This window comes from Schistocerca cancellata, chromosome 3 (assembly GCF_023864275.1).
Source record: "Schistocerca cancellata isolate TAMUIC-IGC-003103 chromosome 3, iqSchCanc2.1, whole genome shotgun sequence".
Lineage (NCBI taxonomy): Eukaryota > Metazoa > Arthropoda > Insecta > Orthoptera > Acrididae > Schistocerca > Schistocerca cancellata.
The window spans coordinates 81,625,496-81,649,061 of NC_064628.1; positions in this window are offsets into that span (position 1 = coordinate 81,625,496).

Genomic DNA, 23,566 nt, shown 5'->3' on the forward strand with positions numbered 1-23,566 from the left:
TTGAAAGTAAATTACAGGTGATAGTACCAGTTCTAAAGAAAGAGATTGTTAAAGAAACGGCAGCTGATATTGAAACACTGCGCAATACCATGTTGAGTTTTGATGCATGTCTGCAGGAGCAGGAAAATACACTGCGTAATGAGATAAAATTATTAAGTCAGCAAGTTCAGAATCAGACATTTCTTAACTGTAGTGGTATCCCATTGGTAATGCAAAAATCGGAAATACTGAGTAGGGAGGAAAAATACGATCCTCAAAAGAAACAAGGTGGATGGCATCCAATGGATTTTATAAAAAATTGTGAACGTGTCTTACCAACAGACATGTCGGATAAAGAAAAAATTAATTTAGTAATAGACGCTTTAGCAGGTCATGCTAAACGTTGGGGATTGAATTTGGATATCGACAATTTGAAGTTTACAGACTTCAAAGAAAAGTTCCTTGAGGAATTCTGGAGCACACAACAGAGAGATAGGTTGTGGAGAGAATTCGTTGTCGCCAGAATGCCAGAACATGGGCGTGGGCTCATGAAAGAATACTGTGAAGGATGGTTCAAGCGTTTGGAGTATCTTAAAGATCGTAGATCAGAATCGGAGATAGTGTGGGAGTTGTGAAAAAAGCTACCTGACGATTCAAAGCGATATGTAGGAGGCACTCATCGAACATTCGATGAATTTTTAGAAAAAATCGAGAATGAAGATAGGTGGCGTGAAACTAGAGAGTTTCGAGGTTTCAGAAATCAGAATGGAATAGTAAAAGGTGGTAGGAATGAACCGCAAATTAACATGATGAGAGGAAGAGGTCAAGAAGGTAACTCTCAGCGAGGGAGAGGGCACTATCAGGGAAACAGGATGCATTATCAACATCAGGAAAACTAAATACCGCGCAGGTCAAGGGCCTAACGCGCGCGGAAAGAAATAAATAGCCCAAATATAGGGAAGATCGGAGTAGGCAGTACTATAGTAGGATAGTGCGTCGTTCGCCTGAAGAGCAGTTACATAAACGAAACTTTGCGAAGTATAATGCAGGGATACAAACAGAGGAGAGAGAGCAGGGAGGAATTATTAAGGGAAATGAAGTAGGAAAAGAATATCGGTCGGATGTGAAGGCTCACGTGAATGAAATAAGTACAATTCGCGGTCAGAGTGACGAATTGATGAAGGAAGAGTCAGAGGAGGCGTTGTTTGTCGGTAGGGATGGCAACTGTGCAGAGAGGCAGGGGCAAGGGAGGAGTGATGTGACTTATGGTAAAAGGTTCGTACTAATAGTCGACGAATCGCATCGAGAAGTAATTAAAGAGGAAAGGGTGGATAAGAAAAAGGGGCATAGTGCAGAGACGCATGCCGATTCAGAAATTACCTCGTATGCAGAATATATACATCAGCTCAAAAGCCAGCCAGCACAATTAGAAAGATCTTCCACTCAAGTGATTAATTTGGACCCGAATATGACAGTGTTAGAGAGCCATACCGATTATGATGTGTACCTAGTGACAGCAAGAGTACATGACTGTGATGAAGATCCTTTTAAAGAAATTAGAGAAAGTGTATCTAACCAAGAGAAAGAGTGTTGTGATCCCTGTAGTACTGAAGCAAATGAGTTGAGTGAGACTGGAATTCCATTAGTAGGGGAAAATAATGAAAGTAAGAGTGGCGAATGCACTATCCAACAAAGGGAAAGTATTGAAATGGATTATAATTTGCGAGAATTATTTGAACCCGAAGAAGGTCATATTTCTAAGGAGGAGGAATTATCGTCAGAATCATCAGGAAGCATCCAAGGAGAAAAAGAAATAGAGGAAGTTTCCGATTCCGCAACCGAGAGTTCAGGCATGACAGATTCGAATGAGAACGTGATGGCATTAAAGAGCCTAGACGAAGGACTATTGGAAAAATTGGTGAAAGAATTTAGGATGAAAAGGAGAAAGAAACCTCCGGATGGAATGGTCAGTATAAAAACCGGAAAAATAATATGGCAAGACTTGGCGGTGGAAAAGGATTTATTATGGGAAGATAAAGAAAGTATGAAAGAGGACAATAGGATGCAAACAATCCTACCTATTAATGTATGTGGGTACGATTTATATGTATTGTTGGATACGGGTGCTCAAATAAGTGCTATTTCGCACGCATTTTTTGAGATGATCAAAGAGCAACGAGGAGTAGTCATGATGCCAGTAACAGGTGTTAAAGTGATAGGGGCGACAGGGAAATGTAGTAAACCTGTTAAACATCAAGTGATGATGGAATTTAAGATAAAAAACAAGCTATTTTCTAATGCATTTTTAGTAGTTCCAGAGCTCAGTGCCGAGATCATTTTAGGCATTGACTGGTTAATAAAACAAAAAGTAATCATAGATTGTGACAAAGGGATAATAGTTTGTAAAGTTGATAGTGCGGTATTAGAAATACCATTTGAATCATCTAGAGTAATGGAAGAGAACTAGCTGAGATGGGTAGAATTTAGAGATGATCATGATTCAGGAATAGGTCAAAAATTCGATTGGTTTCTGGTGAGGCAGATAGTTGAAGATGGAAATAAGGAGACACTCCTTCGAAATGTAGTGGATAAAACGGAAGGACTATCTGATGCCCAAAGGGAGGATCTATGGCAAATTCTGAAAGAAAATCAGGAGGTATTTTCGGACAAACCAGGACGAGTGATAAATTATGAGTACTGCATGGAGGTAGAGGAGCATGAACCTTTCTTTAAACCACCATATAATGTACCCTTGTCTAAGAAAGAAGCAGTTCAAAAAGAAATAGATAAAATGGTTTCATGTGGGGTCATTGAACGGAGTTCTAGCCCATATAATAACCCATTGGTGATAGTAGGTAAGAAGGATGGAAGTGTACGAATAGTGATAGATGCTCGTACTCTGAATAAAGTAGTGAAGAGGGAGTTGGATCGTCCAGAGAACATAGATAATTTATTGCAGAAGTTTAATGGTGTAAAGTACATGACTAGTTTAGACCTAACGGCAGGATACTGGCAAATCCCATTAAGTGAGGAGTCTAGGAAGTACATGGCATTTTTATTCAATGGCAAATGCTACCATTACACAGTGGTACCATTTGGCCTAAATACTTCCGTTTCAGTGTTCATTCGGGCTTTAGACAAAATTTTAGGGAGTGAACTTAGTTCGCTAATCACGGTTTATGTAGATGATTTGTTAATTGCTACAAGGACATGGGAAGAGCACATGGAGTTATGCGACAGGGTGTTCAAAGCTTTAATTAAAGGAGGAATGACCCTGAACATGAAAAAATGAGAGTTTGTGAAGAAAGAAATCAAGTTTTTAGGTCACATAGTAACACCAGAGGGAATTGAAAAGGATCCCAACAAAGTCTAAGCAATAAGAAATTGTCCGGCTCCCAAGAATAAAAAACAACTAAAGTCGTTTATAATACTTTGTTCCTTTTATCGTAAGTATGTGGATGATCAAGTGTTCAATAGCCCACATCTGAACAACCTACTTAAGAAGAAGAGTGTGTATATATGGACTGAGGAATGTGAAACAGCATTCAACTGGCTAAAAGACAATTTGGCTAAAAACATAAAGTTATGGCACCCTGACCTGTGTGAACCATTTCACATGGCAACAGATAGTTCAGATTATGGATTGGGAGTATCCATATTTCAGGAGGTAATGATAGATGGGGAAAAAACTCATAGACAAATAGCATTTGCGAGTAGAACCATGTCTAAGTACGAAATAAACTATACAGTTTCAGAGAAAGAGGCTTTAGCTATAGTATGGGGTTTTAGGAAATTTCAACTTTTCTTATGGGGACATAAGACTGTGGTCCATACAGACCACAAAGCTTTAATATTTTTGAAGGACTGCAGATTGTTACATAACAGGTTGACCAGATGGGCGCTGTTTTTACAACAATTTGACATAGAGATCAAGTATGTTAAAGGGAAAGAACATGCAGTACCGGATGCTTTGTCGAGATTACCGGAAGGAGGTGAGACACTAGAAAGTGTAAAGAATAGGGAAGATGTTTTTGAGGTGAATTACTTCAAAAAAGCGGAAGGAAGAGAAAAAATTAGAGAAATATGTCGGAATATGCGAAGATATCAAAGTGATGATGATGCACTCAAGTCGGTAAAGGTCAAGTTTGACAATCCGGACGCAACTAACATAAGGGCTTCATATAAAATACATAAAGGTGTACTGTATCTTCAAAGATTAAATAATCCAGGGAAGTGGAGAGTATGTTGGCCGGAACAACACACTGAAGTGCTGATAGATTATGTTCACTTGGCATATGGCCATTGTGGTGCACGGAAGTGTACCGATAAGTTAGATGAATGCATTACCTTTAACAACATGGCACAAAGGGTAGCACAGAGGATAAGATCTTGTGATCTATGCCAAAAGGCGAAAGTAACAAATGCAACTAATCAAGGGCTCATGCAATCAATAAAACCTGATGAAGTATTAGAAATAGTAGCAGTAGATATCTTTGGACAATTACCGAAAACCATGGGGGGTTTTGTGTACATATTTGTAGCAGTTGAACTTTTCTCAAAGTATATAAAGCTTTATCCCTTGAGAAAAGCTACTGCCAGAGCTGTGTATGATAAAATGGTGTGTGATTATTTTGTGAAAGTAGGGAAGCCAAAGAGAATACTATCAGATAATGGTGTTCAGTTTTGCTCAAAAATGTGGAAGGATGGGATAACTGAGAAACAGGTAGAAGTGGTACATATCTCAGCTTATCACCCATCAAGCAATCCAGCAGAAAGATATATGCGTGAGATAGGTCGGTTATTTAGGACGTACTGCCATAGTAACCACAAGAAGTGGGGCATGTATGTGAGTGAATTCGAAGAAATCATGAATTCATTAACAAACGAGAGCACTGGATTTACTCCAGAAGAAATCCTGAAAAAGACAAGGAGTAAAAGTCTAGTAGAAGACCTACTAGAATTTCCAAATAGAGTTGAATTAGATTATGATAGTAAAAAGAACTTAGTAAAAGACAAGATGAGAAAACAAGCAGATGCGAGAATTCGTCGTCACGACGAAAAAGTAAGGAATCCCAAATTCAAAATAGGTGATCTCGTTCTTGTAAAAACACATGAAAAGTCAAGTGAAATTAATAACGAGATCAGCAAATTTAAATATATATATAATGGACCATTTAAAATAGTGTCCATACCCAATGTGAATGCTTATTATTTAGAGTACCCATTAACAGGCAAACGCCTGGGACGCCTGGGAGTAAGAAACATAGTGGATCTCAAAAGGTATGAACCACGAATTCTACCAGATTGAAAATAAATATATAAATAAATATTAAAGTAAACCAATATGTAAATAGTTGTGTTTCTTTTGTTCTATGTGAAAGGTAAATGCTCACTAAAATATATTGCAGTATTCTAATGAAACTTCTAGTTTAAGTAGAGACTAAACGGACTGGGAAAGACTGAGCTTCTAAGAAAGCCTGAATAGATGTGTAAATAAGTGTTGTGGAAGAGGTAGAAAAGTGAGGAGGTAAAGTAAAAAGGACGGGCTACAAAGTAATAGGCGCATAACGTGTGTTTTACTTGCCTGAGATAAAAGAAGTGTATTTAAAACTTTGTAAAAAAGATGTTTAAAGTGTACTGTGTTTAGAAGTAACAAAATTGGAAAGAATATATGTAAATCATTTATATAATGTTTAGCAGGAAAGAGAGAAAGAATTGGTGTTTCATCTTAAATATGTAATATAAGTATCGAGGTGTATCAGTAAGAAAGGGAAAACCCTTGGTAAAAAGCTTATCGAACATTTCAGATTCATTATAGGAGAGACTTCTTATTGAATTATCACTGTAAGATACTTCAATAAGAAGTGGGGCATGTGTAACGGAACTGAAATGATGGTGGGCTGACAGTAATTTGGAGCCCGCGCGTCTGAAACGGGCGCGCTTGTGTGAGACTGCCAGGGAGTGCACCTTGATGCCATCTATTGGCGAAACTGGGAATTAGCGCTGTCAGACAATGCACTAAGCTCTCAGAGTCAAATGTATTCTTTTTCTTGGTAATTATAAGTTATTACTGTATAATTTAATGTTGTAAAACGCTAGTAGTAAATTATTATGACTGGTATAGACTCCAGGGTAGTAAATATAAATATTCTTAAATACTAAATGATTTCGGTAAAAAGGTGGTAGGGGAACGCCCTCACTCTTGGTGATACGAGCGTAGCTAGAGGTAGCTGGAGACACAGGGACTGGACAATGAAATGGCCTGGGGAGTGTTGATGTGATCGGACGTGCGTAACTGTGCTCACGCAAAAGTGATTGTGCAACAGCGAAGAGGCGAATATCGTCGCCGTTTGTGGAGTAGAACGCGACGAATGGTTGTCGAAGCCGCCTCTATGCCACTGGGGCTGATTGTAAGAGTTCCTGCGCCCAGAATTTATGGCGGACGTGCAGTAGCTTATACGAGTGCTACAGCTCGTAGTTCCAGCCGCCATTAAGGGCATGAGGCGTGAAGAGCTGCGTTAGCCACGTGCATCTCACCACCAGCACTGACACGTCTACCCAAGGCAAGACTGCTTGCAATTGTTAAGTCGAACTTTGTATACATGTAAAAGGAGAATACCAGTTTTCTTTTATGCAAGTGCAGAGGACAGAATATAGTAATGAGTAAAATTACGACGCATGTTGTTCATTGTAAAGTGTAGTAACCTCAAACATAGTATAGTGAAATCAGACTGAGGCCACCATCGCCTCTTTCATTTACAATTCTTTTGGTTGTAGAATACTTCAGCGTATAAGAATGTTGAAAAGAGCAATGTTCACACCAGAATGAGTCGCCTATTTACAGTTACTTAAATTTTTCTGAGCAACCTTTCAAGTAAAGTCACTTAACTGATTCTGTATCAATGGTCCAAAGAGTAATATCCAAAATCATTAAATAAGTTGAAGGATAGAATTTTGTTAACCGAAGTTGCATAACCTGTCTTCGTAGTAATTACCAAGCCACCTCACTGAAATTGAGAGAGTATTTGCTTTGTAGAATCATCTAGAATGATCAGAAATAGTAATATTCAGAATTAAGTTTAAATTCAACTCAAGCCATTTCACTTTGAAACGAGCCCAAAAATTGATTTATTCTTTTGCTCCTTCAGAGCTGGCGACCGTAGTTATAAGTATTTTCAGGAGGATTCGACGGTAAGTCTGCTGCTCTCGTCGTGCTGATAGGATTATCCACTGCTGCTAGCAGTGGTGATTGGATACATAAGCTCACTACCAAGTTAAGTGGGTCAGGTAGGCAGTGTTACCGTGTGAACTGTAGGGCACTGTAGGCCGTGGATCGAACCCGTTCAATCATCACAGCTCTTAGGGAAATAGTCCGGTTAGGAGTGTACTATTCATTAGGTAAATACTGGCGAGTAACGGTCAAAAATGTATACGCAAGTGAATTTAGCAAGGTCCACGTAGCACCTAGTTAATGTGGTGCAATGGCGAGGGTAGGAGTGGAGTAAAAGTGAGCTGAGCTTGTGGCAGCTGTGCTGGATTCAAATATTAACTACGTGAATTCACTACTGCCTCTTACCATTGGGACTGAGCTATTTACAGTTAAAATACGTAGCAGTAAGCGCCAAGGCGTGACAGCTACAAGTCCGTATTGGTTTTATACATACGGAATTGGGAAGTGGGTCATTCCGTCAGTGGAGGGGGTTAAAACAACCGAGTCAGTGGAGAACATACCCCATTTACTGATGGAAAGATTCAGCGGTTCGGTCGCAAGCTCTATACCTAAGGACGCATTATAAAATTTATGAAGCGGTTTCCGATAACTTTGGGGTCACACCTGGGCTTGTGATCGGACATACATAAATTTCCTACTCTACATTTGGTACTCATCCACGTTAAACATTCTATTCCAACCGTCTTGCCGCTGTTGGCGAAAAATGACTGTTTCCCTGTTTCCAGGGGCATCCGTGTCAAGGTATTCTCGTGTTCCTCTTGCTGTTGCAGGACTGTTGTGAACATATCAGTAATTCCAAACCGTAAACGGACTGGAATTTCATAAACAACAGATGTTATACACGTCTGTAAACCCATGTAATATTAGTGTTACAAAGTATCAGTGATCTCTTTGGTGTACAAGGTTGTTCAAATGGTTGAAATGGCTCTGAGCACTGTGGGACTTAACTTCTGAGGTCATCAGTCTCCTAGAACTTAGAACTACTTAAACCTAACTAACCTAAGGCCATCACACACATCCATGCCCGAGGCAGGATTCGAACCTGCAACCGTAGCGGTTGCGCGGTTCCAGACTGAAGCGCCTACAACCGCTCGGCCACCCCAGCCGGCTAAGGTAGTAGTTTTATGACCTTAAGGTTTGTCACCATAGTTTATTGGAGATAGACTTGAAGGGGAATGTATATCGTGTGCTGGAAATACACTTCTTAGATTGTAATATTAAAAGTGTTGCATTCCATACGAGTAATAGGTTGGAAACTGCGCCTCTCTTGCATTATAGCGTGTTTTAAGTGCAAAATTACGTAGCCTTAGGAGTGCATGTATTTATGTTCCACGATCATTTCTATCTTACCAGTACCTACCTGATAAGGACCCCAGACAATAGGAGAATACTTTAGAATTGATAGCACATTTGATTTATGTAAAAAGTTTCAAATTATGTGCGTCTGGAGCTTCACCATGTATAAACCACAAGTTTCTTCTTAACCGTCTGTTATATCACCTCGACACTCTCATATCTACTATACACCGATAGGAGAGCTAACCTCCTCAACATGTGCACATCTGGCGGTATCTTGTGCATTTGGATTGGCAGCATGAGTAAGATTGGTGTGGATATAGTACCGTCCCACTTCTAATCAGCTGCAAATTAATTAAAAGACAGTCTTGTTGGGAGAGATGGTCAAAGACAGTGTGGGGGGGGGGGGGAGGAGGGGAACTTTCAATCACTAACTTTTTCCTTAAAATGTGAGAATGATCTGTGCCTCCCATCCCCATAAGGATAGATGAGTAGCCATAATCGTAAATTACACACTATGATCGAAATGCTAGAAATGTGTAGATCAGTATAGGACTCTGTCCTGTATATTTGGGTGTATATGTTCGAGAATTAACCATGAATGGACGTACTGCATTTATCTATCTAAATTCGCAGTCTAGTAATTGTGCTCACAAAGTAGTGGACAGGTGGTTTAGCGATGATACAGAAATTGGGAAGCGTGCTGTCATGTAACTGATTAGCATTGAAATTATGAAGAAACTTATTAAATTGCTAAAATTGATCGCACTATCAACTGTAGTGCTTATTACAGTACATCTCCTCATATCGTTCGTGTCTTCTCCGTCTCATCTGTCTACTGGTAAGCTGTTGATTACCCCACAATGATTCACTGACATCACTTGTTTGAGCTGAATAGAGAGTTTTGGTGCGAGCAAGACATTTTGGAGGTATCCAGCACCGAAATTGTGATCGTGCATAGGAATGAAATGTCATGTGGCTATTGCCACCTGGCTCGTCCCCTGGCGCAAGTCTTTTTAGTTGGCGCCACTTCGGCGACTTGCATTTCGATGAGGATGAAATGATTACAAAGACAACACAACGCCCAGCCCCCGAGCGGAGAAAATTTCCGACCCAACCTGGAATCGAACCTGGGGCTCTTACATAGCATTCTGGCGCACTGACCACTCTTCTATGGATGTGGACATCACATACATACTGCAATATGAGGAATCAATCGAAATGGGACATCTAGACATCTGCTACCACATCGCTGTTGAGAATGGGTTTAAATGTAGAGGTCATTAATCACCTTCGGACAGCTGTCGTCGAATGCCCTTCATTGCTGGGGTGGTGCACTCTGGGAGACACATGCTTCCACGACAGCGGCTGCAGCTGTGGGCACTAGTTTTCCCAGACCTCTTAGCGTTGGCGCTGGCAGAGCGCTGCTTGTGGATATTGGGACATGAGTTTTTCAGTAATGTCTGACACCTGGCCATGCAACTTATTACTACAGATTGGCTCGTAGTTTAAGTGCATCATTTTTCGTGCTTCCCAATACATCACAGTGGACCCTGTCTTGATATGTTTTTGTTTTTGTTATTATCCCATCAGGTGGTAGACCCTTCCTCCTCCTTCAGAACGATGCGGAGAGGACAAATTTAGGAATTTTACATTGCTTTAAGAGCCCAATCACAACGACAAAATCTCGATTGATCAATATATTGTTTCTAGTAGTTTTATTGCGAGAATGCATGCATGCAGTATGTGCTGGCATAGATTGTGTGGGTGCGGGTCTCCCCTCCCGCCCGTGTAGACATGGCTACCATGTAGTCTGCAGACAGCTCGCGCCTTGCCGTCGCTAGTTCGTGTGGACAGTCGGATTTGCTTTTCACCAGATACGTTTGGTGGAAACATTGCGGCGGATAAGGCTGTTTGTGCTCTCAAATGTCGGTGCGTACAGGATCTCAGACGTATTTAGTGCTATGACCTATTTGTGGTGGAAATTTCATTACTTGATATGCATAATGTTTGTGTGTGATACTCGAAGGGTGAAAGGATACGTAAGCTGGTGGTGAGTGTTTCAAGCGAACTATTTGCTACCTGTAAACCGTTAAACGATCAGTTTGATAGGGTAGGGTAAATGGATTACTTCACACTATAGTTGCTATCGAAATTGCGTCGGCTCTCCCTTTGTCTCCAGCATTATCCAATAGGAACTCTGTATTCTGAGGATAGATGAAAACCTTCGTCTGAATATTTCGAGTCGTTGGTCAACACAGACCAACAGGGACTTGCTTCTTGAGGAAGGCACGGACAGGAAATGAATCTGGAATTTCCCGATCAACAGAATACCGCCACTTTATGCTTTGTTTGAAGGCCGTAAGATTAGAGGAGGCCGATATACCGTCCGTGGTCGGTAATATTTAGTAATATGATCTGTAATTAGGACACTGGGCTGTTTTGACTTTAGAGGTGGCGCCCTGACCATAGACCCACTCGTGGTAAACTCCTAACAGTGGAAAATTGTTAAGGCTTTCGTGGCCACTTGTTGACAAACTGCCTATTGGCTTCTGTCTCGGGTTCTTCGGACGACGTTCATCTAATGATTTTTCTGACGTTTCGCCAGCACGAGTGGCTGGCATTGTCAAAGCTTCACCTTCCGTCTTGATTGCAATTTTTTTTTTTTTTTATTATTCATATGACCGGTTTCGGTTCATTCAGAACCATCTTCAGATCTGATATTTCAGTTACAGGAGTAACCCGTCCAAATCCAGCAACTTTCACATGCTACGTCACATAAATGTGCTGGATTGTTGCTGGATTTGGACGGGTTACTCCTGTAACTGAAATATCAGATGTGAAGATGGTTCTGAATGCACCGAAACCGGTCATATGAATAATAAAAAAAAATTAAAAAAAATTGCAATCAAGGCGGATTTTAAGTAACATTATAAAATCAGTGATTGCTGTTATCCCATAAGACATTATGTCTGTTTTTGCAAAGCTTCACCTTCCATTGTCGGTGGTGAACTGGAGCCGAGCTCGCGGCCGCAGACTGTATGTACCTGGCGCGCCAACGTCCGAGGGCTTCTCCGCGGTCATTTCCGGTGCGGTTCTCCTCTTGCTACCTGCGACGGTCGTTCGCTGCAGTACGGGAAGCCAGGATCCGTTTACCTTAAGACTTTCTTCTTTCTTGTTCAAACTGTTCGCGTGTTTTTGTATTTCTACAGCTTCTCTGAACAAGCGCGTGTGATAGTGCTTCTGTACAGCCAGAACTACCGTGTCGGCGAATTTTATTACGTGGTCGGTCTCATTCAGTGCGTACTCTGCCACGGCCGATTTCTCCACCTGCCCCAACCTTCAATGTCGCTTATGCTCTTTGATCCTGGTGTTAATTGATCATCCAGTCATTCCGACATAAACTTTTCCGCATGTGCATGGTAAACGGTATATTCCCGACATTGAAAGTGGGTCTCTTTTCTCCTTCGCCGATCTAAGACACTCTTTGATCTTCCTTGTCGGTTTGAAAATCGTCTTTACGCCATGTTTGCGCAATATACGGCCGATTCTGTCCGTCACTCTGGGAATGTATGGCAGAAAGGCCGTACCCGACATTTCTTTTTCTGGTTCCTTACTTCGCCGAGTGTTTGGCTCTGTTACACTTCTAATGTAATTTGTGGAGTACCCATTGCTCCTCAGAACAGTTTCCAGGTGTTGCATTTCTCGTTTGAGGTGTTGAGGCTCACATATTCGTCCTGCTCTCGTTACGAGCGTACTAATCATGCCTGTTTTCTGGCTCGGGTGGTGGTTTGACAGTTTGTGCAGGTATCGGTCCGTGTGCATCGGTTTTCGATACACGCTGTGTCCCAGGTTTTCGCCTTCCCTTGTGACCAGCACATCTAGAAATGACAGTTTCTTGTCCTAGATGTGCTGGTCACAAGGGAAGGCAAAAACCTGGGACACAGCGTGTATAGAAAACCGACACACACGGACCGATACCTGCACAAACTGTCAAACCACCACCCGAGCCAGAAAACAGGCATGATTAGTACGCTCGTAACGAGAGCAGGACGAATATGTGAGCCGCAACACCTCAAACGAGAAATGCAACACTTGGAAACTGTTCTGAGGAGCAATGGGTACTCCACAAATTACATTAGAAGTGTAACAGAGCCAAACACTCGGCGAAGTAAGGAACCAGAAAAAGGAATGTCGGGTACGGCCTTTCTGCCATACATTCCCAGAGTGACGGACAGAATCGGCCGTATATTATGAAAACATGGCGTAAAGACGATTTTCTAACCGACAAGGAAGATCAAAGAGTGTCTTAGATCGGCGAAGGAGAAAAGAGACCCACTTGCAATGTCGGGAATATACCGTATACCATGCACGTGCGGAAAAGTTTATGTCGGAATGACCGGACGATCAATTAACACCAGGATCAAAGAGCATAAGCGACATTGCAGGTTGGGGCAGGTGGAGAAATCGGCCGTGGCAGAGTACGCACTGAATGAGACCGACCACGTAATAAAATTCGCCGACACGGAAGTTCTGGCTGTACAGAAGCACTATCACACGCGCCTGTTCAGAGAAGCTGTAGAAATACAAAAACACGCGAACAGTTTGAACAAGAAAGAAGAAAGCCTTAAGGTAAACGGATCCTGGCTTCCCGTACTGCAGCGAACGACCGTCGCAGGTAGCAAGAGGAGAACCGCACCGGAAATGACCGCGGAGAAGCCCTCGGACGTTGGCGCGCCAGGTACATATAGTCTGCGGCCGCGAGCTCTGCTCCAGTTCACCACCGACAATGGAGGGTGAAGCTTTGACAATGCTAGCCACTCGTGCTGGCGAAACGTCAGAAAAATCATTAGATGAACGTCGTCCGAAGAACCCGAGACAGAAGCCAATAGGCAGTTTGTCCTAACAGTGGTTTCTATACCGCACTTCACTCCATTCGTGATCCCTAGACCACTTTTACAAGTGTTAACTGTTAGTGCAATGTGACTGCTGTATGTTTCTCGATATGTACAAAATAGTTTGCTGATGAGAGTCTAGTATTTTGTCCATCGGCAGACAGTGGTGGTGGGTTTCGAATTATGTCATGAACGTTTAGATATGTAATTGTTCTGATTTTCCTGTCTGTGCGTAGGCACCAGAGTGCTTCAGAAAGCCAGTGAAACTGAAACTAAATACAAGAGCCTTAACATCCCTGACTCCAGGAGCAAATATAAACTAAGCCCAATCAACGTTTCTATGTACATCAGTGTTTGTATATACAATCATAATAAAAAAGTGCGCAGTTATTAAAATATTCTATACTGCCTTGTCACCCATAAAATATTTAAATTAACAGTATTCCATACACTGCAGTCAGTTACCCAACAAATTCTTTAACTACATAAATAAACTATATTACAAACGCCACCTTCTAACCCATAAACTGGTCAAATAAAGAATATTCCACACATTGGCTTGTCTACCAGAAATTGTTTAAACAATATTCTATACCAACGTCTTTAAATAAAAATAGAAACTAAATTCTGTACACTAGGTTGTGTTCCATAAACTGTTTAAGTAAACAGTTTTCCACACATTGTCTAAACTGTTTAAACAGTATTCCACACACTGCAATCTATTTCTCGCCAAATGGCCAATCAGCTGAATCTTTTCTCCATCATTTTCCATATGCGGGAGGGGTGGGGGAGGGCTGTTGAGAGAGTAGCTAATTAATTGATGGATTTATTTTAATAGTCAATCAAACTTACCAAAGTGTGCTGGTATTGGCGAGGGGAGTCCCAGAGGGATGGTGGGGAAGGAAAGTGAGGGGGAGGCGGAGAGGGAGAGGGAGGAGGAGAGGGAGGGGGAGGGTTGGTGGTTTTTTGGGAAACCACCAACCCTCCCCCTCCCTCTCCTCCTCCCTGTCCCTCTCCGCCTCCCCCTAACAAAGGGTTAAGGACCTGTTAATCAAAAGGACAGATTATCCTCAGGGGGCTATAATCCTCTTAGGAGAACAATAAGTTTAGGACCTGTCAATCAAAAGAGAACAACACGTTTCCCCTGGATGCATATTTCTCCCTGATGTAGGTAACATGTAATGTGGGGCCATGCTCTCTTTCCTATACTACTTATGAGGTCATGCTTATAAGTAACGCCACTCGATTTTTTATTTTGTTCTCAATACCGAAGGAGGTATTAGTTGCCTTTCTTGTTTTTCTGATGTTATTTGTAACCCATTGCTGTCACAGGGATCCGAATTGTAACATTTAATGTGGCAGTGTGTAACATGACTCTGTCAGCACGTGAAAGACGCTCACAAAACTGAAAGCATGAATTCGAAGAGTTCGTCCACACATGGAGAACACTCTTCTTCATCATCACAATTCCAGACCATACATGAATGCTGTGACATCTGCAACAATCCCACGTTTTGTGTTCACTGTCATTTACCTTCCTCCACATAATACCGACTTGACCCATCTGATTTTCATCTGTTTCCAAAACATAGAGAACACCTTCAAGGACTTCACTATGATAGTGATAAAACGGTGCAATCTGAAGTGAGTTTGTGGATCCATCAATAAAATCAAACATTCTATAATGACGATATGAACAGACTGATCTCTCATTGGAGAAACTGTTTTCACCACCCGGCTGACTATGTTGAGAAATAAATAAAGATTTAGAAAGCTTTCTGAGTTTGCACACAAGAAATTCGGGGGCATTACTTTTCATCGCACCCTGGTAAGATTGGTGGCTAACCTTTACGAACTTCCAGCATGCCGGAGTAGCTTGGATGAGCAACTTCTGTTAATCAATAGAACGAAAAACCAGTGCAAATGTACACCTGAATACACTGTAAAAGTACCTTATACATTTCTGAGAATTTTCGACTATGTTATGTTGATCTGAAAATGCATCCTGGCCCGAAACTACTCATCGAATGAACAACAAAAAATTCGCATCTTGGATTCGTCTTTCGTTCTACTGATGGCTAACGAGTTCAGGTCATCCTCACATTCGAAAAGTGCATTAAATCTGACACAATCATTACACAATATAATATAAAACCTAGTAGTTCAAAAAACTTTACAGAACATCGTTATAGCTTTATAATTAATTACACCATCCTAATGAATTTCTAATTAATGAATTTCTAATTAACAAATGAAAATTTCTTCATCCATACATGATCTGTCTTGCAGCATACAAGAGTTTTTACGTTAATCATCTCTATGATGTGGCTTGATATTTTCTACGTATGGTTTGGCTGCATCTTTGCCTGATTTCATACCCATATTAGAGCACTCAGTGTTAATGGTTTTACATAGCGCTTTATTCTCTAAATGAAATTGCTGTATCTTATTAATCAGCTTACAGGATTTTCTGTGTGTTCTGATTAACTCCAGGACACCCAACTCACATTTAATCAGACTAACAAACTTGTTACGACTTGCTTTGCTTTGGTTCTCCTCTGCATCTAATGTTTCAAAGGCCAGTTGTATTTCATTTTACCGTATGAGGATTGTCGTGGGAACATCTTTGATGAGTTTAGGAACTTTAGTTTCGGGTTCCTGCTTCAAAAACAATTCACAGAGTGCAAATTCGGTTGATGCATGTGCCAAGTTGTGGAAGCACATCCTCACAATTTTGTAGATATTCTCTCCATCGGCTACACTTGTGATTACAGTAGGTCCTACACATGTGGTTCATTTCCCTCATTACGCATCCTGCATGATTCGAGGTAGGTCTAAATTTTGTTATGGAAACTTGCTCAGTATTATTTTAATGAAGCATTTCTTCCCATTCCTTGGATACAAATTGTCGATCATAGTGTGTGAGTATTCTTCATGATTTACAGATAATTACAAAATAATGATTAACCGTTTTTGCCTTCATTATCTTACTAAAAGTTCTTCATAATTGGTAGAGTTTCGCTATTTCGGTTCTACCGCCCGTTTTACCAAAACTTTTGTAAAATTGCTTCGTGACTTCGGCAAATGCCTCAGGAGATCAATATGACTAATTCTTAGTTGTGTCTGATATAATTGGATGAACTGATCCTTGATGTCTGACTGTCATAATTCTCGTATTTTTGCCAGGCATCACATAACTGTAGCACTTTTCGTATGTTTCTGCTCATTCGCAAGAATATACATCATCATCTCCATTTTTCACTGCATTTATCAGCACCAAAATGCTGAAGTGCGTTTACTAAACTAACCTTTTGATTGCATGTTGTGGCGTGTACACCTGCCACTATCGCTTTGGTTCATTAGTATGCCTGCATAAAATGTTGTTATGTATCAAATTATATTTGCAAAGACACTCTTCATCTTGGGCGATCCAAGTTCTGTTCACGCCGTACACCCTTTTTTAGGCTCTTCATATAAGCCTCAATGGAAACTCTTCACATTACACTGAGTTAAAACACTTTTCGTAGGGGGCCCTTCACACAAATATTTTGAACACCTGGTGGCATCCTACATAATGCATTTGGGACAATGTTTTAACTTACTCTTCCACAAATAATCAGAAACCGGTATTCCTGAAGTGGAAGAGCTAATATAGTTAAGCTGCTATGAAACAATTTGCTTTCAAGTAGCAGAAAGGGGACCTTATCGTACATCAGAACCTTCGTTGTTCTGCCTGCCAGGTTATACTTGAATTTATTAAGTCCTCAAGGGATTGCTAGCACTTCTTTCTCAGTCATCATATGCTGGCATTCCCACATTTCGTTGCTCGGCATGCAAACACTGTGGTTTTTATTTCCTCTTCCATAGTGCCGTCTAATTGATAAAGATACACACTGTGGTAATTTTCAAGAATGATTGCCTATCGAAGTTGCTGGGTCCAAACGATACATATCACGTGTGATTGTAAATCCATCATGCGACTGCGGTGGCGAGCGTTGCGATCAATTATTTGTGATCGTAATTTTTTATCTGTTACCCGTTGTTCCCTTAGTTGCTCTACATTTCATACCTCCGCGAATTATCTATTAGTTGCCAGAGAGACCCAGACGATTTCTGTCAATAGTGAATGGGATGTCTGGTGTTCTTGGCATTTCTTTGGCAGGTTCTCTCACATGGAAAAATTTAATTCCATTTTTATCCAGCGTAGAAAACCGTTCGACTTTTTGTCGCAAATATGGAGTACTACTGGACGAGGAAAGAAGGGACTGTGTAAACTGTGGTGGTGCGAAGTGTGTAAAACATCGTATGAACAGTTCCGATGCTGAAATACCGTTATAATTTCATTGCGGACAGTGCGGAAAATTATCCATCCAGACCACCGTAATGGACTTTCACATGACGACAACACGGACGACGAGTAAGTTAAGTTGTCTCCTTTGTAATTACAAGTATTTTTGTAACGCTCTTCTTTTGTCGTTGCTGGAGTGACCACTGTAAACATACTCATAACGCCCGCCAGCTGAGTAGCATGATCGATTTACGAATGTACGTTCGATACTTATCGCTTGGACCCCGCGACTTCGATATGGAGTAATGCTTGGAAACTACCCACGCTGAGACCATAGCCTGATGAGTCACATGCCATATACAAATTTTTAATTTTTTAAATCTAGGCGCTACAAGATACTTGGATTTCGCAGTGGACTTTTACATCCTCAAAGTCTTGCTTACAGTCTTCAATCCACTGCAGTAGCACTTTGTTCTTGATAGTTCAGTTAGTGAGGATTATCCAGTGAGTGATCCCAAATGAGTTTTGATGTGTCGACAGAGGTGCCGACACAGTGTTATTTTGAGGGGGCCGATATGCACGCTGTAAGCTCACCCAGAATATCGTGAAGTCTGAAACAGGATGCTCAATGAATGCTAATAAGAAAAGTACGTTGCTTTGGGAATACTTAACTTTAATCCATCCTTTTGGGTATACATCGTTTATGGTGAATACAAGTAAGACTCTCTCTAGATGTGGTTAACTGCGCCTTGCTAGGTCGTAGCTATGGACTTAGCTGAAGGCTATTCTAACTGTCTCTCGGCAAATGAGAGGAAGGCTTCGTACGTCTAGTCGCTAGCAATGTCGTCCGTACAACTGGGGCGAGTGCTAGTCCGTCTTCCTAGACCTGCCATGTGGTGGCGCTAGGTCTGCAAGTACTGACAGTGGCGACACGCGGGTCCGACACGTACTAATGGACCGCGGCCGATTTAAGCTACCACCTAGCAAGTGTGGTGTCTGGCGGTGACACCACATTCCTCCCCCGCAAATCGGCGAACGGTCGTGTTATAAGGCTTCCGCCCGCCGTGGGGAGGGCCCCATGTTGACGTATGCGATGAGGTGGGGAGCCTAACAACAGGCGAGGCTGTGCCACCCGCACCCGGCCATTCGGTCCGAGGGGAGCTAGGAAACGCATGGAAACCTACTCCAGGGTGCACGTCAACATGCGGCGTATGCGCCCGTAATGAGACATGAGTGGCCGAAGGATCGACCTCCATTGCGTCGGGGTATCCGACGCGCGATGACGCCATGTGGTCCGGAGCGGGCAAGAGGTCCAGGGCGGACGACAGCTGGTCACGGGAAGCGATCGGCGGCGCGTGACCCAGGGAGGCGGTTGGCGGCTGCAGCGAAGCGTCCTCGGCGGGCGGCGCCGGCGGCGGCTGCAGCGGCGGCTGCGGCGGCGCGATGCCATGGGGCAGAATGGAAGGCAGCGTCGGTAACACCTGGGGATGAGGCGAGCCAGTAGATGGGTCCCCAGGGCGCTGACCGGACGGCTCCGTCGCTGAAAGCAGACGGGGAGCGGCAGAACCCAGGCGACGACAGAGGCGCAGCTGATTGAGATGCCGACGCACCTCACCAGAGGCCCCCAAAACCAAATACATCGCGCGGCCGAGGCAGCGAAGAATGCGCCCTGCGAGCCAACGCCGTGAACCGCGATAGTTGCGATAGAATACAGCGTCGCCAGGAGCAAAAGCAGGAGTCTGCCGCTGCACAGGAACCTGATGCGGCGGATGCAGCAAAGACATCAAGGTTCGATGAGGACGACCGTGAAGCAACTCAGCCGGCGAGCGACCATCGCGGGGCTGAGAGCGACACGAAGACAAAAAGAGCAACAACGCGTCCTCCCGAGAATGCGACTCTTTCAACTTCAACATCTGTGACTTAAAAGTCCGGACCAAACGTTCCGCGGCACCGTTTGACTGAGGCGAAAACGGCGCGGATGTCAGATGTTGAATACCATTGGCCTTGCAGAATGACTGAAATTCTGCGGACATGAATTGTGGGCCATTGTCGGAAACAATAGTCTGTGGAAGACCTTCAATGCAAAAGATAGCAGACAACGCTTGGATGGTGGCAGATGACGTCGTGGAAGACATCCGGACAACAAAAGGAAAATTACTGAAGGAATCGACAACAACCAACCATCGAGCATTCCAGAATGGACCAGCAAAATCTATGTGTAAGCGTTGCCAAGGGGAAGTGGCTTTCGGCCATGCAAAGAATTTCCGCGGCGGTGCGGATTGTTGTTCGGCACACGCCATGCAAGAAGAGCACATATACGTAATCGCAGCATCGATTCCGAACCAAGTACAGTGCTGACGAGCAAGTTGTTTCGTACGCACTATACCCCAATGTCCTTGGTGGAGAAGCTTTAAGACAGATGCCTGTAACGAACGTGGGACCACGACCCTAGACTGATCATCATCAGAACGCAACAACAAAACACCACGTCGTACAAAAAGTCTCTCCCTGTGAGCAAAAAATCGGCGAACCATCGGATCCTCGATCCGCGACTTTGACAAGGGCCATTGCGTAGCAACAAAACGCAAAACGGTAGCAAGGACAGGGTCTGCAGCTGTGGCTGTAGCTACACGACGATAATCAATCGGAAACGATTCGACCACGTCATCGGTTTCCGCATCAATGAACATGCAAGCAAGTTCGGAAGAATCGAATGCTTTATCCTCGGCAACAGGCAAACGGGACAACGCATCAGCGTTGCCGTGCTTAGCAGTGGACCGGTACAAGATATCGTAGCGGTACTGCGAGAGGAAAATAGACCAGCGAATGAATTTCTGCGCTGTACGTGGAGGTACAGGCTTGTTCGGATGAAAAAGCGATGTCAAAGGTTTGTGGTCTGTGATGATGGTAAAGTGACGACCATACAAGAAATCGTGGAACTTCGTAACACCAAACACGAGAGCCAAAGCCTCTTTCTCTATCTGGGAATAATTTCTTTGCGCTGACGAGAGCAATTTGGACGCAAAGGCAATAGGGCGATCATGCGAACCATGAAGAGGCATTGCGCAGAAAGCGATGGTAGTAATTTATTTTACCCAACACACTCTGTAGCTGCTTCAAATTCTGCGGCGAAGGCAAGTCCTGTATGGCACGGAGGTGCTCTGGACTCGGATGTATGCCTTGGGCATTAATTACATGGCCCAGATATGGCAAGTCACGAGCAAAAAACACACATTTGTCCTTCCTCAAGCGAAGACCATTTTGTCGCAAGACCTGAAATAATGTTCGGAGATTTTGTAAATGTTCTGCTTCTGTCTGTCCGGAGATCACTATATCGTCCAGATAGTTTGCTGCAGTAGGGACCGACGCACAAATAGTTTGTAAATATTGCTGAAACAATGCAGGGGCGGATGCACACCCGAATGGCAGTCTTTTGAATCTGTACAGTCCAAGATGCGTGTTAACCACCAATACGCGCTGGGATTCTTCGTCCACCGGTATTTGCAAGTACGCATCTGCTAGGTCCAACTTTGAAAAGTATTTACCCGGGCACAGTTTGTCAAAAAGTTGTTGTTGGTTGTTTTGGGGAAGGAGACCAGACAGCGTGGTCATCGGTCTCATCGGATTAGGGATGGATGGGGAAGGAAGTCGGCCGTGCCCTTTCAGAGGAACCATCCCGGCATTTGCCTGGAGTGATTTAGGGAAATCACGGAAAACCTAAATCAGGATGGCCGGACGCGGGATTGAACCGTCGTCCTCCCGAATGCGAGTCCAGTGTCTAACCACTGCGCCACCTCGCTCGGTTTTGTCAAAAAGATCTTCCGGGCGGGGCAAAGGAAAAGTTGCAGTCACAAGTTGTGGATTCACTGTTGCCTTGAAGTCCACGCAAAGTCTCAATTTGCCGGAAGGTTTTTGTAAAATCACTAAGGGTGAAGCCCAGAGAGAAGCCTGCACACGTTCAATGACACCTTGGGATTCTAAATCGTTTAATGTTCTTGCGACCTCATCACGCAATGCGTGGGGAACATTGCGCGCTCTGAAAAATTTCGGTTGCGCGTTGACTTTTAGTTCCAAATGTGCTTCATAGTTCTTAGCGCAACCAAGGCCCGGTGCAAAAATGTCTGCAAATTCCTCACATAGACGAGAAACACTGGCTGAAGGCACAGTCTGGTTCACTGATAGGACCTGATTTACTATTGACAAGTTAAACAATTGAAATAAATCTAAACCCAACAAGTTCACTGCAGCAGAAGAACGAAGAACGTAAAATGACACAAGTTTTGTTTGTCCCTTGTATGTTGCAAGAAGGCTGCACTGTCCTAACACAGGGATATGCTGTCCTGAATAACTAGTGAGCTGAACATTTGCGGCACGCAACGGCGGGGCGCCCAGTTGCTTGTACGTGGCGTAATTGAGCAATGAAACTGCAGCTCCGGTATCGAGCTGGAACGGTATCACTTGTCCGGCAAAGTCCAAATCTACAAAAAGTTTATTGTCCTGCTGACGACAAGAGCGACTGTTTTGTGCAACTTGAACAGACACTGGTACAGAATCACTTGCGACGTGACGGGATTGCCGTCGACGTCGACGCACAATTTTTGTGGGACGAACACAGTCACTATTAGAGAGAGGAACACTGGGCGGAGTGGCATTAACGACATGAATGTCCATGGGCGAAGGTTCCCGAGCCTGAGTGTCCTCGGTTCGATTCCGGCGCGAAGCAAATGGCCTGGAATGGGTGGCAGTGTCCGATCTAAGCTTTTTCTGGCAAACACTTTGAACATGTCCTTTCCTATTGCAGAAAAAGCAAATAGCTTGGCGTGACGGGCAATGTTCACGCGAATGTCTAGTTGCACACCGCGGGCATGATTTCAGCACTGCATTCGCTCGCTTTCGCGGGACACATGTTTGTGCGGACGTGCGCGAAGGCTGTTTACAGTTCCTTGCAGCGCGCCCGGCGGGCCGGTTAATGCGACACACAGCTGGCGAAGTGGCAAATGATTCCTGAGCAAAGTCAAGTGTGTCTTGCCTATCCAATATGTCTATCACTTGTTGAAGGGAGGGGTTGACCAGTTTTAAAATCTGTTCCCTTATGCGAACATCAGAAACGTTCTGTGCTATTGCATCACGCACCATTGTATCTGAATAAGGAAGGCCACAGTCACATTCAAATGCGCAGTCCCTAGTAAGGCCTTGCAAAGTTGCAACCCACTCCCTATTAGTTTGACCGGCCGTACGTTTTGTACGAAAGAACGTATACCGTTTTGCAACCACATTAACTGTTTCTTTGAAATAGGCATCTAAAGCCGACAAAATTTCCTCGTAGGACAGAGTTGCTACGTCGCGTCGGGGAAACAATTTCACTATCACACGGTACGTTTGCACGCCGACACACGAAAGCAAAAACGGCTGCCGCTCATTACCTTGAATTCTGTAGGCGGCGAGATGGAATCCAAACTGGCGGGACCATTCCGGCCAGCTCTCGACGTCGGCGTTAAAGTTGCGAAACGGCGGTGCCACTGCATGTTGTGGCTGCGGTAGCGATGAAGCGGCGGCGGCCGCATCGTTTTGCAGCGCACGTTGACCCTGGACGAGCTGTCCCAGGGCATCCAATAACGCCTGCGTCTGCTGATTCTGCAAGCGATAAAATTCGGACAGTACATCTGGAGATTGTGGCGAAGCCATGACACAAGCAAATCAAATCAGAGCAAGTTACTATCAAAAGGACTGCAACGTGGGCGCGTCACTTTTCCTCGTCGCCAAAGTGATGTGTCGACAGAGGTGCCGACACAGTGTTATTTTGAGGGGGCCGATATGCACGCTGTAAGCTCACCCAGAATATCGTGAAGTCTGAAACAGGATGCTCAATGAATGCTA